Genomic DNA, 15966 nt, shown 5'->3' with positions numbered 1-15966 from the left:
ATGCAAGTGAAGAAAATTATTTCACGGACTAAAAAATGAACTTCAAGGTTTTGTTATCCATGTTTGGGAAGTTCCACTAGTACAACCCCTAATAGATTTGATAGGAAAGAGACTTGTAACTGATCTTAACATGTTTTTAGTGTGGTGGATATGCATGCCTGAAACATGTTGAGGATGCAAGTGGCCTAATGATCCAAAAATTTCAAGGAGTAGAAAAAAAATAAATTCTCAAGTTAACTTGTGGTTGGATATTTACCGGAGCCCAACAACCCACTTTTTGCCTATCCTTAAAAATCACAAATACTTTTTGGAACTATCTCTCTCAGCATTTGTGCATTTCCATTTTGGATGTTCAAATTTTTTTTTCAGATCCAAACTTGAGTTTTCACTCTCTCTTTTTTCTCGTAAAGAAAAAAGATATAAGGTCACAAAAAAATGAAAATTTTAGAGTTCATGTTTGCAAAAGAATTTGGAAACTATAGAAAAAGCAAGTGAAGAAAATGATTTCATGCACTAAAAAATGAACTCCAAAGTTTTGTTGTCCATGTTTGGGAAGTTCCACTAGTACAACCCCTAATAGATTTGATAGGAAAGAGACTTGTAACTGATCTTAACATGTTTTAAGTGTGGTGGATATGCTTGCCACAAACATGTTGAACATGCAAATGGCCTAATGATCCAAAAATTTCAAGGAGTAGAAAAAAATTAAATTCTCAAGTTAACGTGTGGTCTGATATTTACCAGAGCCCAACAACCCACTTTTTGCCTATCCTTAAAAATCAAAGATACTTTTTGGAATTATCTCTCTCAACATTTGCGCATTTCCTTTTTGGATGTTCAAATTTTTTTTTCAGATCAAAACTTGAGTTTTATCTATCCCATTTTTCTCGTAAAGAAAAAAGATATAAGATCACACCAAAATGAAAATTTTAGAGTTTATGTATGCAAAAGAATTCGGAAAATATAACAAATGCAAGTGAAAAAAATTATTTCAAGCTCTAAAAAATGAACTCCAAAGTTTTGTTATCCATGTTTGGGAAGTTCCACTAGTACAACCGCTAATAGACTTAATAGGAAAGAGACTTGTAACTGATCCTAACATGTTTTAAGTGTGGTGGATATACATGCAAAAAACATGTTGAGGATGCAAGTGGCCTAATGATACAAAAATTTCAAGGCGTAGAAAAAATTAAATTCTCTAGTTAACGTGTGGTTGGATATTTACCGAAGCCCAACAACCCACTTTTTGCCTATCCTTAAAAATCGCAGATACCTTTTGGAATTATCTCTTTCAGCATTTGTGCATTTCCATTTCGGATGTTCAAATTTTTTTTTTCAGATCCAAACATGAGTTTTCACTCCCCTATTTTTCTCGTAAAGAAAAAAGATATAAGATCACAACAAAATGAAAATTTTAGAGTTTATGTATGCAAAAGAATAATGAAACTATAACCAATGCAAGTGAAAAAATTATTTCACGCACTAAAAAATGTACTCCAAGGTTTTGTTATCCATGTTTGGGAAGTTCGACTAGTACAACCCCTAATATATTTGATAGGAAAGAGACTTGCAAATGATCCTAACATATTTTAAGTGTGGTGGATATGCATGCCAGAAACATGTTGAGGATGCAAGTTGCCTAATGATCCAAAAATTTCAAGGAGTAGAAAAAATTAATTTCTCAAGTTAACGTGTGGTTGGATATTTACCAGAGCGCAACAACCCACTTTTTGTCTATCCTTAAAAATGACAGATACTTTTTGGAATTATCTCTCTCAGCATTTGTGCATTTCCATTTTGGAAGTTCATTTTTTTTGTTTCAGATCCAAACTTGAGTTTCACTCTCCCATTTTCCTCGTAAAGAAAAAAGATAAAAGAACACAACAAAATGAAAATTTTAGAGTTTATGTATGCAAAAGAATTTGGAAACTATAACAAATGCAAGTGCAGAAAATTATTTCACGTACTAAAACATGAAGTCCAAAGTTTTGTTTTCCATGTTTTGGAAGTTCCACTAGTACAACCTTAATAGATTTGATAGGAAAGAGACTTGTAACTGATCCAAACTTTTTTTAAGTGTGGTGGATATGTATGCCATAAACATGTTGAGGATGCAGGTGGCCTAATGATCCAAAAATTTCAAGGAGTTGAAAAAATTAAATTGCCAAGTTAACGTGTGGTTGGATACTTACCGGAGCCCAACAACCCACTTTTATCCTATCCTTAGAAATCACATATACTTTTTGGAATTATCTCTCTCAGCATTTGTGAATATCGATTTTGGAAGTTCAAATTTTCTTTTTTCACATCCAAACTTGAGTTTTCACTCTCCCATTTTTCTCGTATAGAAAAAAGGTATAAGATCACAAGAAAATGAAAATTTTAGAGTTTATGTATGCAAAAGAATTTGGAAACTATTACAAATGCAAGTGAAGAAAATTATTTCACGCACTAAAAAATGAACTCCAAAGTTTTGTTATCCTTCTTTTGTTATCCCAAAAGAATTTGGGAAGTTCCACTAGTACAACCCCTAATAGATTTTATAGGAAAGAGACTTGTAACTGATCCTAACATGTTTTATGGGTGGTGGATATCCATGCCAGAAACATGTTGAGGATGCAAGTGGCCTAATGATCCAAAAATTTCAATGAGTAGAAAAAATTAAATTCTCAAGTTAACGTGTGGTTGGATATTTACCGGAGCCCAACTACCCACTTTATGCCTATCCTTAAAAATCACAGATACCTTTTGGAATTATCTCTCTCAGCATTTGTGCATTTCCATTTTGGATGTTCAAATTTATTTTTTTCAGATCCAAACGTGAGTTTTCACTCCGCCATTTTTCTCGTTAAGAAAAAAGATATAAGATCACAAAAAAATAATAATTTTATAGTTTAAGTATGCAAAATAATTTGGAAACTATAACAAATGCAAGTGAAGAAAATTATTGCACGCACTAAAAAATGAACTCCAAAGTTTAGTTATCCATGTTTGGGAAGGTCCACTAGTACAACCCCTAATAGATTTGATAGGAAAGAGACTTGTAACTGATCCTAACATGTTTTAAGTGTGGTGGATATGCATGCCAGAAACATGTTGAAGATGCAAGTGGCCTAATGATCAATAAATTTCAAGGAGTAGAAAAAAAAAATTCTCAAGTTAGCATGTGGTTGGATATTTACCTGAGCCCAACAACCCACTTTTTGGAATTATCTCTCTCAGCATTTGTGCATTTCCATTTTAGATGTTCAAATTTTTTTTTTCAGATCCAAACTTGAGTTTTCACTCTCTTTTTCCTCGTAAAGAAAAAAGACATAAGATCACAAAAAAATGAAAATTTTAGAGTTTATGTATGCAAAATAATTTGGAAACTATAGAAAATGCAAGTGAAGAAAATGATTTCATGCACTAAAAAATGAACTCCAAAGTTTTGTTATCCATGTTTGGGTTATTCCACTAGTACAACCCCTAAGAGATTTGATAGGAAAGAGACTTGTAACTGATCCTAACATGTTTTATGTGTGGTGGATATGCTTGCCAGAAACATGTTGAGGATGCAAGTGGCCTAATGATCCAAAAATTTTAGGGAGTAGAAAAAAATTAAATTCTCAAGTTAATGTGTGGTTGGATAATTACTAGAGCCCAAAAACCCACTTTTTGCCTATCCTTAAAAATCACAGTTACTTTTTGGAATTATTTCTCTCAGCATTTGTGCATTTCCATTTTGGAAGTTCAATTTTTTTTTTTTCATATCGAAACTTGGCTTTTTACTCTCCCATTTTTCTCGTAAAGAAAAAAGATATAAGATCACAACAAAATGAAAATTTTAGATTTTATGTATGCAAAAGAATTTGGAAACTATAACAATGCAAGTGCAGAAAATTATTTCACAGACTAAAAAATGAACTCCTTAGTTTTGTTATCTGTGTTTGGGAAGTTCCACTAATACAACCCCTAATAGATTTGATAGGAAAGAGACTTGTAACTGATCGTATAGTGTTTTAAGTGTGGTTGATATGCATTGTAGAAACATGTTGAGGATGCTAGTGGCCTAATGATCCAAATATTTCAAGGAGTCAAAAAAATTAAACTCTCAAGTTAACGTGTGGTTGGATATTTACCGCAGCCCAACAACCCACTTTTTACCTATCCTTAGAAATCACTGATACTTTTTAGAATTAGCGCTCTCACCATTTGTGCATTTCCATTTTGGATGTTCAAATTTTTTTTTTCAGATCCAAATTTGAGTTTTCACTCTCTTTTTTCTCGTAAAGAAAAACGATATAAGATCACAAAAAAATGAAAATTTTAGAGTTTATGTATGCAAAAGAATTTGGAAAAGTATAGAAAATGCAAGTGAAGAAAATGGTTTCATGCAAAAAAAATGAACTCCAAAGTTTTGTTATCTATGTTTGGGTAATTCCACTAGTACAACCCCTAAGAGATTTGATAGGAAAGAGACTTATAACTGATCCTAACATGTTTTATGTGTGGTGGATATGCATGCCAGAAACATGTTGAGGATGCAAGTGGCCTAATGATCCAAAAATTTCAAGGAGTATAAAAAAATTAAATTCTCAAGTTAACGTGAGGTTCGATATTTACTGGAGCCCAAAAACCCACTTTTTGCCTATCCTTAAAAATCACAGTTACTTTTTGGAATTATTTCTCTCAGCATTTGTGCATTTCCATTTTGGAAGTTCAAATTTTTTTTTTTCAGATCGAAACATGACTTTTTACTCTCCCATTTTTCTCGTAAAGAAAAAAGATATAAGATCACAACAAAATGAAAATTTTAGATTTTATGTATGCAAAAGAATTTGGAAACTATAACAATGCAAGTGAAGAAAATTATTTCACAGACTAAAAAATGAACTCCTTAGTTTTGCTATCTGTGTTTGGGAAGTTCCACTAGTACAACCCCTAATAGATTTGATAGGAAAGAGACTTGTAACTGATCGTATAGTGTTTTAAGTGTGGTCGATATGCATGCTAGAAACATGTTGAGGATGCAAGTGGCCTAATGATCCAAATATTTCAAGGAGTCGAAAAAATTAAACTCTCAAGTTAACGTGTGGTTGGATATTTACCGCAGCCCAACAACCCACTTTTTACCTATCCTTAGAAATCACTGATACTTTTTAGAATTAGCTCTCTCACCATTTGTGCATTTCCATTTTGGATGTTGAAATTTTTTTTTTCAGATCCAAATTTGAGTTTTCACTCTCTCTTTTTCTCGTAAAGAAAAACGATATAAGTTCACAAAAAGATAAAAATTTTAGAGTTTATGTATGCAAAAGAATTTGGAAACTATAGAAAATGCAAGTGAAGAAAATGGTTTCATGCACAAAAAATGAACTCCAAAGTTTTGTTATCTATGTTTGGGTAATTCCACTAGTACAACCCCTAAGAGATTTGATAGGAAAGAGACTTATAACTGATCCTAACATGTTTTATGTTTGGTGGATATGCATGCCAGAAACATGTTGAGGATCCAAGTGGCCTAATGGTCCAAAAATTTCAAGGAGTAGAAAAAAATTAAATTCTCAAGTTAACGTGTGGTTGGATATTTACTGGAGCCCAAAAACCTACTTTTTGCCTATCCTTAAAAATCACAGTTACTTTTTGGAATTATTTCTCTCAGCATTTGTGCATTTCCATTTTGGAAGTTAAAATTTTTTTTTTTCAGATCGAAACATGACTTTTTACTCTCCCATTTTTCTCGTAAAGAAAAAGATATAAGATCACCACAAAATGAAAATTTTAGAGTTTATGTATGCAAAAGAATTTGGAAACTATAACAATGCAAGTAAAGAAAATTATTTCACAGACTAAAAAATGAACTCCTTAGTTTTGTTATTTGTGTTTGGGAAGTTCCACTAGTACAACCCGTAATAGATTTGATAGGAAAGAGACTTGTAACTGATCCTATAGTGTTTTAAGTGTGGTTGATATGCATGCTAGAAACATGTTGAGGATGCAAGTGGCCTAATGATCCAAATATGTCAAGGAGTACAAAAAATTAAACTCTCAAGTTAACGTGTGGTTGGATATTTATCGCAGCCCAACAACCCACTTTTTACCTATCCTTAGAAATCACTGGTACTTTTTGGAATTAGGTCTCTTAGCATTTGTGCATTTCCATTTTGGATTTTCAAATTTTTTTTTTCAGATCCAAACTTGTGTTTTCACTCTCTTATTTTTCTCGTAAAGAAAAATGATATAAGATCGTAAAAAAATGAAAATTTTAGAGTTTATGTATGCAAAAGAATTTGGAAACTATAGAAAATGCAAGTGAAGAAAATGATTTCATGCACAAAAAAATGAACTCCAAAGTTTTGATAGGAAAGAGACATGTAACTGATCCTAACATGTTTTATCTGTGGTTGATATGCACGCCAGAAACATGTTGAGGATGCAAGTGGCCTAATGATCCAAAAATTTCAAGGAGTAGAAAAAAATTAAATTCTCAAGTTAACGTGTGGTTAGATATTTACTGGAGCCCAACAACCAACTTTTTGCCTATCCTTAAAAATCACAGAAACTTTTTGGAATTATCTCTCTCACCATTTGTGCATTTTCATTTTGGATGTTCAATTTTTTTTTTTAGATCCAAACGTGAGTTTTGACTCCCCCATTTTTCTCGTAAAGAAAAAAGATATAAGATCACAGCAAAATGAAAATTTTAGAGTTTATGTGTGGAAAAGAATTTGGAAACTATAACAAATGCAAGTGAAAAAAATTATTTCACGATCTAAAAAATGAACTCCAAAGTTTTGTTATCCATGTTTGGGAAGTTCCACTACTACAACACCTAATAGATTTAATAGGAAAGAGACTTGTAACTGATCCTAACATGTTTTAAGTGTGGTGGATATGCATGCCAGAAACATGTTGAGGATGCAAGTGGCCTAATGATCCAAAAATTTCAAGGAGTAGAAAAAATTATATTCTCAAGTTAACGTGTGGTTGGATATTTACCGGAGCCCAACAACCCACTTTTTGCCTATCCTTAACAATCACAGATACTTTTTGGAATCATCACTCTCAGCATTTGTGCAACTTTTCGTATGTTCAAATTCTTTTTTTCAGATCCAAATGTGAGTTTTCACTCCCCCATTTTTCTCGAAAAGAAAAAAGATATAAGATCACAACAAAATGAAAATTTTAGAGTATTTGTAGGCAAAAGAATAATGAAACTATAACCAATGCAAGTGAAAAAATTATTTCATGCACAAAAAAATGTACTCCAAAGTTTTGTTATCCATGTTTGGGAAGTTCCACTAGTACAACCCCTAATAGATTTAATAGGAAAGAGACTTGTAACTGATCCTAACTTGTTTTAACTGTGGTGGATATGTATGCCAGAAACATGTTGTAGATGTAAGTGGCCTAATGATCGAAAAATTTCAATGAGTAGAAAAAATTAAATTCTCAAGTTAACGTGTCGTTGGATATTTACCGGAGCCCAACAACCCACTTTTTGCCTATCCTTAAAAATCACAGATTCTTTTTGGAATTATTTCCCTCAGCATTTGCGCATTTTCATTTTGGATGTTCAAATTTATTTTTTTCAGATCCAAACTTGAGATTTCACACTCCCATTTTTCTCGTAAAAAAAAAAAGATATAAGATCCCAACAAAATGAAAATTTTAGAGTTTAAGTATGCAAAAGAAATTGGAAACTATAACAAATGCAAGTGAAGAAAATTATATCTCGCACTAAAAAATGAACTCCAAAGTTTTGTTATCCATGTTTGGGAAGTTCCACTAGTACAACCCGTAATAGATTTGATAGGAAAGAGATTTGTAACTGATCCTAACATGTTTTATGCGTGGTGCATATACATGCCAGAAACATGTTGGGAATACAAGTGGCCTAATGATCCAAAAATTTCAAGGAGCAGAAAAAATTAAATTCTCGAGTTAACGTGTGGTTGGATAATTACCAGATCCCAACAACCCACTTTTTTCCTATCCTTAAAAATCACATATACTTTTTGGAATTATCCCTCTCAGCATTTGTACATTTCCATTTTGGATGTTCAAATTTTTTTTTTTCAGATCCAAACTTGAGTTTTAACTCTCCCATTTTTCTCGTAGAGAAAAAACTTATAAGATCACAACAAAATGAAAATTTTAGAGATTTTGTATGCAAAAAAATTTGGAAACTATAACAAATGCAAGTGAAGAAAATTATTTCACGCACTAAAAAATGAACTCTAAAGTTTTTTTATCCATGTTTGGGAAGTTCCACTAATACTACCCCTAATAGATTTGATTAGACTTGTAACTGATCCAAACATGTTTTAAGTGTGGTGGATATGCATGCCAGAAACATGTTGAGGATGCAAGTGGCCTAATGATCAAAAAATTTCGAGTAGAAAAAATTAAATTCTCAATTTAACGTGAGGTTGGATATTGACGGGAGCCCAACAACTCACTTTATGCCTATCCTTAAAAATCACAGATACTTTTTGGAATTATCTCCCTCAACATTTGTGCACATCCATTTTGGAAGTACAATTTTTTTTTTCAGATCCAAACGTGAGTTTTCACTCCCCCATTTTTCTCGTAACGAAAAAAGATATAAGATCACGACAAAATGAAAAGTTTAGAGTTTATGTATGCAAAAAAATTTGGCAACTATAACAAATGCAAGTGAAGAAAAATATTTGACGCACTAAAACAAGAACTCCAAAATTTTGTTATCCATGTTTGGGAAGATCCACTTGTAGAACCCAAATAGATTTGATAGGAACGGTACTTGTGACTGATCCTAACATGTTTTAAGTGTGGTGGACATGCATGCCAGAAACATGTTCGGGATGCAAGCGGCCTAATGATCAAAAAAATTTCAAGGAGTAGAAAAAATTAAATTATCAAGTTAACATGTGGTTGGATATTTACCTGAGCCCAACAATCCTTTTTTTGCCTATCCATAAAAATCACAGATACTTTTTGGAATTATCTCTTTCAGCATTTGTGTATTTCCATTTTGGATGTTAAATTTTTTTTTTTCAGATCCAAACTTGAGTTTTAACTCTCCCATTTTTATAGTAAAGAAAAAAGATATAAGATCACAACAAAATCAAAATTTTGGAGTTTATGTATGCAAAGAATTCGGAAACTATAACAAATGCAAGTGACAAAAATTATTTTACGCACTAAAAAAAGAACTCCAAAGTTTTGTTTTCCATGTTTGGGAAGTTCCACTAGTACAACCCCTAATAGATTTGATAGGAAAGAGACTTGTAACTGATCCTAACATGTTTTAAGTGTGGTGAATATGCATGCCAGAACCATGATGAGGAAGCCAGTGGCCTAATGATCATAAAATTTCAAGGAGTAGAAAAACTTAAATTCTCAAGTTAACGTGTGGTTGGATATTTATCGGAGCCCAACAACCCACTTTTTGCCTATCCTTAAAAATCACAGATACTTTTTGGAATGATCTCTCTCAACATTTGTGCATTTCCATTTTGGATGTTCAAATTTTTTTTTTTTCAGATCCATTCTTCAGTTTTCTCTCCCCCATTTTCTCGTAAAGAAAAAGGATATAAGATCACAAGAAAATGAAAATTTTAGAGTTTATGAATACAAAAGAATTTGGAAACTATAGCAAATGCAAGTGAAGAAAATGATTTCATGCACTAAAAATGAACTCCAAAGTTTTGTTATCCATGTTTGGGTAATTCCACTAGTACAACCCCTAAGATATTTGATAGGAAAGAGACTTGTAACTGATCTTAACATGTTTTAAGTGTGGTGGATATGCTTGCCAGAAACATGTTGAACATGCAAATGGCCTAATTATCCAAAAATTTCAAGGAGTAGAAAAAATTAAATTCTCAAGTTAACGTGTGGTCTGATATTTACCAGAGCCCAACAACCCAGTTTATGCCTATCCTTAAAAATCACAGATGCTTTTTGGAATTATCTCTCTCAGCATTTGCGCATTTCCTTTTTGGATGTTCAAATTTTTTTTCAGATCAAAACTTGAGTTTTCACTATCCCATTTTTCTCGTAAAGAAAAAAGATATAAGATCACACCAAAATGAAAATTTTAGAGTTTATGTATGCAAAAGAATTTGGAAACTATAACAAATGCAAGTGAAGAAAATTATTTCACGCACTAAAAAATAATCTCCAAAGTTTTGTTATCCATGTTAGGGAAGTTCCATTAGTAGAACCCCTAATAGATTTGATAGGAAAGAGACTTGTAACTGATCCTAACATGTTTTAAGTGAAGGTGGATATGCATTCGAGAAACATGTTGCGGATGCAAGTGGCCTAATGATGCAAAAAATTCAAGTAGTAGAAAAAATTAAATCCTCAACTTAACGTGTGGTTGGATATTTACCGGAGCCCAACAACCCACTTTTTGCCTATTCTTAAAAATCACAGATACTTTTTGGAATTCTCTCTCTCAACATTTGTGCATATCTATTTTGGATGTTCAATTTTTTTTTTCAGATTCAAACTTGAGTTTTCACTCCCCTTTTTTTCTAATAAATAAAAAAATAGAAGATCACAACAAAATGAAAATTATAGAGTTTATGTATGCAAAAGAATTTGGAAACTATAACAAATGCAAGTCATGAAAATTATTTCACGCACCGAAAAATGAAATCCAAAGTTTTGTTATCCATGTTTGGGAAGTTCCACATGTACATCCCCTAATAGATATAATAGGAAAGAGACTTGTAACTGATCCTAACATGTTTTAAGTGTGGTGGATCTGCATGCCAGAAACATGTTGAGGAAGCAAGTGGCGTAAAGATCCAAAAATTTCAAGTAGTAGATAAATTAAATTCTCAAGTTAACGTGTGGTTGGATATTTACCTGAGCCCAACAAGCCACTTTTTTCCTATCCTTAAAAATCACAGAAACTTTTTGGAATTATCTCTCTCATCATTTGTGCATTTTCATTTTGGATGTTAAATTTTTTTTTTTTTAGATCCAAACGTGAGTTTTCCCTCTGCCATTTTTCTCGTAAAGAAAAATGATATCAGATCACAACAAAATGAAAATTTTAGAGTTTATGTATGGAAAAGAATTTGGAAACAATAACAAATGCAAGTGAAAAAAATTATTTCACACTCTAAAAAATGACCTCCAAAGTTTTGTTATCCATGTTTGGGAAGTTCCACTAGTACAGCCCCTAATAGATTTAATAGGAAAGAGACTTGTAACTAATCCTAACATGTTTTAAGTGTGGTGGATATGCATGCCAAAAACATGTTGAGGATGCAAGTGGCCTAATGATCCAAAAATTTCAAGGAGTAGAAAAAATTAAATTCTCAAGTTAACGTGTGGTTGGATATTTACCGAAGCCTAACAACCCACTTTTTGCCTATACTTAAAAATCACAGATACTTTTTGGAATTATCTCTCTCAGCATTTGTGCATTTCCATTTTGGATGTTCAAATTTTTTTTTTTTCAGATCCAAACTTGAGTTTTCACTCCCCCTTTTTTCTCGTAAAGAAAAAAGATATAAGATCACAACAAAATAAAAAATTTAGAGTTTATATATGCAAAAGAATAATGAAACTATAACCAATGCAAGTGAAAAAATTATTTCATGCACTAAAAAATGTACTCCAAAGTTTTGTTATCCATGTTTGGGAAGTTCCACTAGTACAACCCCTAATAGATTTGATAGGAAAGAGACTTGCAAATGATCCTAACATGTTTTAAGTGTGGTGGATATGCATGCCAGAAACATGTTGAGGATGCAAGTAGCCTAATGATTCAAAAATTTCAAGCAGTAGAAAAAATCAATTTCTCAAGTTAACGTGTGGTTGGACCAGAGCGCAACAACCCACTGTTTGTCTATCCTTAAAAATCACAGATACTTTTCGGAATTATCTCTCTCTGCATTTGTGCATTTCCATTTTGGAAGTTCATTTTTTTTTGTTTCATATCCAAACTTGAGTTTCACTCTCCCATTTTCCTTGTAAAGCAAAAAGATAAAAGATCACAACAAAATGAAAATTTTAGAGTTTATGTATGCAAAAGAATTTGGAAACTATAACAAATACATGTGCAGAAAATTATTTCATGCACTAAAACATGAACTCCAAACTTTTGTTATCCATGTTTTGGAAGTTCCACCAGTACAACTCTTAATAGATTTTATAGGAAAGAGACTTGTAACTGATCCTAACTTTTTTTAAGTGTGGTGGATATGCATGCCATAAACATGTTGGGGATGCAGGTGGCCTAATGATCCAAAAATTTCAAGGAGTTGAAAAAATTAAATTGCAGAGTTAACGTGTGGTTGGATACTTACCGGAGCCCAACAACCCACTTTTATCCTATCCTTAGAAATCACAGATACTTTTTGGAATAATCTCTCTCAGCATTTGTGAATATCGATTTTGGAAATTCAAATTTTCTTTTTTCACATCCAAACTTGAGTTTTCACTCTCCCATTTTAATCGTATCGAAAACAGGTATAAGATCACAAGAAAATGAAAATTTTAGAGTTTATGTATGCAAAAGAATTTGGAAACTATTACAAATGCAAGTGAAGAAAATTATTTCACGCACTAGCAAATGAACTCCAAAGTTTTTTTATCCTTCTTTTGTTATCCCAAAAGAATTTGGGAAGTTCGACTAGTACAACCCCTAATAGATTTTATCGGAAAGAGACTTGTAACTGATCCTAACATGTTTTATATGTGGTGGATATCCATGCCAGAAACATGTTGAGGATGCAAGTAGCCTAATGATCCAAAAATTTCAATGAGTAGAAAAAATTAAATTCTCAAGTTAACGTGTGGTTGGATATTTATCGGAACCCAACTACCCCCTTTATGCCTATCCTTAAAAATCACAGATACTTTTTGGAATTATCTCGCTCAGCATTTGTGCATTGCTATTTTGGATGTTCAAATTTATTTTTTTCAGATCCAAATGTGAGTTTTCACTCCCCCATTTTTCTCGTCCAGAAAAAAGATATAAGATAAAATAAAATAAAAATTTTAGAGTTTAAGTATGCAAAATAATTTGGAAACTATAACAAATGCAACTGAAGAAAATTATTGCACGCACTAAAAAATGAACTCCAAAGTTTTGTTATCCATGTTTGGGAAGTTCCACTAGTACAACCCCTAATAGATTTGATAGGAAAGAGACTTGTAACTGATCCTAACATGTTTTAAGTGTAGTGGATATGCATGCCAGAAACATATTGAAGATGCAAGTGGCCTAATGATCAATAAAGTTCAAGGAGTAGAAAAAAAAAAAATTCTCAAGTTAACATGTGGTTGGATATTTACCGGAGCCCAACAACCCACTTTTTGGAATTATCTCTCTCAGCATTTGTGCATTTCCATTTTGGATGTTCCAATTCTTTTTTTCAGATCCAAACTTGAGTTTTCACTCTCTCTTTTTTCTCGTAAAGAAAAAAGATATAAGATCACAAAAAAATAAAAATTTTAGAGTTTATGTATGCAAAAGAATTTGGAAACTATAGAAAATGCAAGTGAAAAAATGATTTCATGCACTAAAAAATGAACTCCAAAGTTTTGTTATCCATGTTTGGGTAATTCCACTAGTACAACCCCTAAGAGATTTGATAAGAAAGAGACTTGTAACTAATCCTAACATGTTTTATGTGTGATGGAAATGCATACCAGAAACATGTTGAGAATGCAAGTGGCCTAATGATCCAAAAATTTCAAGGAGTAGAAAAAAATTAAATTCTCAAGTTAACGTGTGGTTGGATATTTACTGGAGCCCAAAAACCCACTTTTTGCCTATCCTTAAAAATCACTGTTACTTTTTGGAATTATTTCTCTCAGCATTCGTGCATTTCCATTTTGGAAGTTCAAATTTTTTTTTTCAGATCGAAACATGACTTTTTACTCTCCCATTGTTCTCGTAAAGAAAAAAGATATAAGATCACAACAAAATGAAAGTTTTAGAGTTTATGTATGCAAAATAATTTGGAAACTATAACAATGCAAGTGAAGAAAATTATTTCACAGACTAAAAAAGGAACTCCTTAGTTTTGTTATCTGTGTTTGGGAAGTTCCACTAGTACAACCCCTAATAGATTTGATAGGAAAGAGACTTGTAACTGATCCTAACATGTTTAAGGTGTGGTAGATATGCATGCCAGACACATGTTGAGGATGTAAGTGAAGAAAATAATTTCATGCACTAAAAAATGAACTCCAAAAGTTTTGTTGTCCATGTTTGGGTAATTCCACTAGTACAACCCCTAAGAGATTTGATAGGAAAGAGACTTGTAACTGATCCTAACATGTTATATATGTGGTGGATATGCATGCCAAAAACATGTTGAGGATGCAAGTGGCATAATGATCCAAAAATTTCAAGGAGTAGAAAAAAATTAAATTATCAAGTTAACATGTGGTTAGATATTTACTACAGCCCAACAACCCACTTTTTGCCTATCCTTAAAAATCACAGAAACTTTTTGGAATTATTTCTCTCACCATTTGTGCATTTTCATTTTGGATGTTCAATTTTTTTTTTTTTTACATCCAAACGTGAGTTTTCACTCCCTCATTTTTCTCGTAAAGAAAAAAGATATAAGATCACAACAAAATAAAAATTTTAGAGTTTATGTATGGAAAAGAATTTGAAAACTATAACAAATGCAAGTGAAAAAAATTATTTCATGTTCTAAAAAATGAACTCCTAAGTTTTGTTATCCATGTTTGGGAAGTTTCACTAGTACAACACCTAATAGATTTAATAGGAAAGAGACTTGTAACTGATCCTAACATGTTTTAAGTGTGGTGGATATGCACGCCAGAAACATGTTGAGGATGCAAGTGGCCTAATGATCCAAAAATTTCAAGGAGTAGAAAAAATTAAATTCTCAAGTTAACGTGTGGTTGGATATTTACCGGAGCCCAACAACCCACTTTTTGCCTATCCATAAAAATCACTGATACTTTTTGGAATTATCTCTCTCAGCATTTGTGCATTTACATTTCGGATGTTCAAATTTTTTTTTCAGATCCAAACGTCAGTTTTCACTCCCCCATTTTTCACGTAAAGAAAAAAGATATAAGATCACAAAAAAATGAAAATTTTAGTGTATTTTTATGCAAAAGAATAATGAAACTATAACCAATGCAAGTGAAAAAATTATTTCATGAACTAAAAAATGTACTCCAAAGTTTTGTTATCCATGTTTGGGAAGTTCCACTAGTACAACCCCTAATAGATTTATTAGGAAAGAGACTTGTAACTGATCCTAACTTGTTTTTACTGTGGTGGATATGTATGCCAGAAACATGTTGTAGATGCAAGTGGCCTAATGATCGAAAAATTTCAATGAGTAGAAAAAATTAAATTCTCAAGTTAACGTGTCGTTGGATATTTACCGGAGCCCAACAACCCACTTTTTGCCTATCCTTAAAAATCATAGATACTTTTTGGAATTATCTCTCTCAGCATTTGCGCATTTCCATTTTGGATGTTCAATTTTTTTTTTTTTTCAAATCCAAACTTGAGCTTTCACTCTCCCTTTTTTCTCGTAAAGAAAAAAGATATAAGATTACAACAAAATGAAAATTTTAGAGTTTAAGTATGCAAAAGAAATTCGAAACTATAACAAATGCAAGTGAAGAAAATTATTTCTCGCACTAAAAAATGAACTCCAAAGTTTTGTTATCCTTGTTTGGGAAGTTCCACTAGTACAACCCCTAATAGATTTGATAGGAAAGAGATTTGTAACTGATCCTAACATGTTTTATGTGTGGTGGATATGCATGCAAGAAACATGTTGAGTATGCAAGTGGGCTAATGATCCAAAAATTTCGAGTAGAAAAAAAAAATTCTCAAGTTAACGTGTGGTTCGAAACAAACCGTAGCCCAGCAACTCACTTTTACCTATCCTTAAAAATCACAGATAATTTTTGGAATTATCCCTCTAAGCATTTGTGCATTTCCACTTTGGATGTTCAAATTATTTTTTT

The sequence above is a fragment of the Aristolochia californica genome, unplaced genomic scaffold, assembly GCF_029961685.1.
Source record: "Aristolochia californica isolate CCGP_79_NKW_82.1479 unplaced genomic scaffold, dmAriCali1.0.hap1 SCAF_10, whole genome shotgun sequence".
Classification (NCBI taxonomy): Eukaryota; Viridiplantae; Streptophyta; class Magnoliopsida; order Piperales; family Aristolochiaceae; genus Aristolochia; species Aristolochia californica.
Note: the sequence above shows the minus strand (reverse complement) of the source record.